This window comes from Brassica oleracea, chromosome C2 (assembly GCF_000695525.1).
Source record: "Brassica oleracea var. oleracea cultivar TO1000 chromosome C2, BOL, whole genome shotgun sequence".
Classification (NCBI taxonomy): domain Eukaryota; kingdom Viridiplantae; phylum Streptophyta; class Magnoliopsida; order Brassicales; family Brassicaceae; genus Brassica; species Brassica oleracea.
The window spans coordinates 19,713,106-19,716,041 of NC_027749.1; the positions used below are offsets into that span (position 1 = coordinate 19,713,106).

Sequence of the window (2,936 nt, forward strand, 5' to 3'; positions counted from 1 at the left end):
TGTACTAAAAAGATAATTTTCAAATAATAAAATACATCTATTGTGTTAAAAATTAATTTATATTAATGAACAACCTCTAAAATAAAAAGGTTAAGACATTCTAAATAAAATAAAGAAACATAGCAAAATGATAAAATAAAAGCAATATAACAAAATATATTTTCATAATTATAATTCATGTTATGTTATATATTACTAATTTTTTTAACTTAATTCAATATTGCAATACCAAACATATTCAAAATGGTTTCGTCTTAAAACCGGCATTCCACAATTGATTTCAAATTGATGACATAAACTTAGCATGATATTTATAAGTGTGTTATTGGAAAGAAGAAATTTCATATACATTTATTTATAACAATTTTGATTTTTTATTCAAACCTATATACAAACAAAATAATTTTAAAATAACTATCTTACAGGCTACCATTATAATTCAAAATGAGTTTAAAAATCAAAATAATTCTACAATATCTGATATTTATACAACATACATTTGTAAAAATTTAAAGGCACTTATCCGCGCGTAAAACGGAAAATGATCTAGTTCATAATAAAAGTACTATTTATAATTAGTACGAATAATTTTAATGAATAAAATAGATAAATAATTGAAGCACATCAACAGCAATACAGCATTGACATGGATATAAAAATATTCCTCCCAATCTCCCATGGCCCAAAACCAAACCATTCGTCACATAAAGCAGAACAACCACCAAAACACGATGTGACATGTACTTGGAAAAAACACGATATCAATAGTCAATACATTAAGAATCAAGAAGGCTACACAAAAAAAAAATCATATATTCCTAATATGGGAAGATCTCTGTCTTTATAGTCCTAGCGTTTATACCAGTTGCTCTGTTTCGACTCTGTTTTAATAACCCATTCTCATCCATTGATGACACCTCCAAGACTCTGCAGCACACGTTCTGATCACTAGCTACTCTTCTCCTTCTTCTACTCAAGGTAAGATGGAAACTATTCAATATGATTTAGCCAAAAAAAAAAACTATTCAATATGATTGTGTATATAATTTTGAAGTATTTTGTGTTGATCTGCAGAAGAAAAATCGTTATGTGATTATACGAAAGGGAGATGGGTCAGAGACGAGATGGGTCCACTATACAATGGCTCGAGCTGCGGAACAATCAAAGATGGTCAGAACTGCTTACGTCATGACATGGCAGACCAGATTCTGGTTATCTTTATTGGAAATGGAAACCGAACCAATGCCATATACCGAGATTCGACGCTAACCGGTTTCTTGATTTTATGAGAGACAAGCAACTAGCTTTTGTCGTAGACTCCATGACTAGAAACCACTCAAACCAGCTTGAGTCTCTTATCTGTCTCCTCTCTACCGTCTCTAGCCCTGATCTTGTTTATTCAAACGAAGACAATAGATTCAGAAGATGGCGTTTCGAATCTCACAACGTTAGTACGTTACGGTCTCGGTTTACTGGTCCCCGTTTCTTGTGGCCGGTTTAGAGATGGAGGAAGTCACGGCGGCGAAAGCTGCTGCGATGGAGGCGGATGTGAGGTTGGAGGCGTTGGACGTGATGGCGATTTCGGTGTTGAGACCAGACGGACATCCTGGTCCGTACATCCCAAAAATGATTGTCCCGGAGAGGGTTCATAATGATTGTTTACATTGGTGTTTGCCTGGTCCGGTCGATACGTGGAATGAGATTATGATAGAGATGTTGTTGAGGCGATGGAGGGTTTAAATGATGAAGGATGATTGTGGAAGTGATCTCCTATGATATCATTATACATGCCGTACATATGATAAAAGGTGCAATCATTTTTTCTTTAACGTGTTATCAGGGTAGTTTTTTTTTGGGATTTTTAAAGGATGGAGGAATACGATTTACAGTTGGATTGAGTGTGATCAATAGACTTTTTTGCTTTCTTGTTTTTAGAAAGATTTACATTATAAGACACTTTTCAAGTTTCTTATTACATCGTAAGACACTTTAGACCAAATACAATGATGATACTCCCACATGAGTCCTTAATCATATTTTAAGTTTATTTTTTTTTTATTTTTTTTTTCAATAGTTAAGGATTCGGATCTAAAATACTCGTCCAATGGTGATCCTGAAGAAGGAGTCCTTAGGAATAAAATAATATTTTTTTTAAAAAAAATAAAAATTGAAATTTTATTAATTAAATTATTAAAAAAAAGATACAATGATTTAATAATATTCCAAAGAGAACTAATTATTAATCTTGATTACCAAATTTATTCCAAATGTTTTCGATCAAATCATTCTTCAATCGATCATGAGTTTGCCTATCACGAAGATCATTGCGGTCGGGAAATGTATCATTGAACAATGTAGGAATTTCGTTTAGGACCTCCGAGGTTCTGGAAGATTCTCCTTCTTGAAAATCTGAAATATTAACCCGGTTTGTATAACCATCTCGTTCATCTTCAACTATCATATTGTGTAGTATGATACATGCTCTCATAATCTTCCCTATCTTCTCTATGTCCAATGTACGAACCGGGTTTTTCACAATCGCAAACCGAGCTTGCAATACTCCAAATGCCCGCTCGACATCTTTTCGGGCTGCTTCTTGCCATTTAGCAAATAACGCTTGTTTGGGACATTGAGGGAGTGTGATAGATTGGATAAATGTTGACCATTTTGGATATATACCGTCTGTGAGATAGTATGCCAACTTATACATGTGTCCGTTGACCATGTACCTTACCCTCGGAGCTCGACCTTCTAAAATATCGTCAAAAACAGGAGACCGATCGAGGACATTAATATCGTTTAAGGTACCTGGAAGACCGAAGAAAGCGTGCCATATCCAAAGATCTTGTGAAGCTACAGCCTCTAAAACAATCGTCGGTTTTCCGGATCCACGTGTGTATTGTCCTTTCCAAGCGGTTGGGCAGTTTTTCCACTCC

At 34.5% G+C, this 2,936-nt stretch overlaps 1 pseudogene; it reads left to right on the plus strand.

The window, feature by feature from the left end:
* Positions 1 to 2,936, plus strand: part of LOC106323648 — a 10,498-nt pseudogene that overhangs the window by 3,265 nt on the left and 4,297 nt on the right.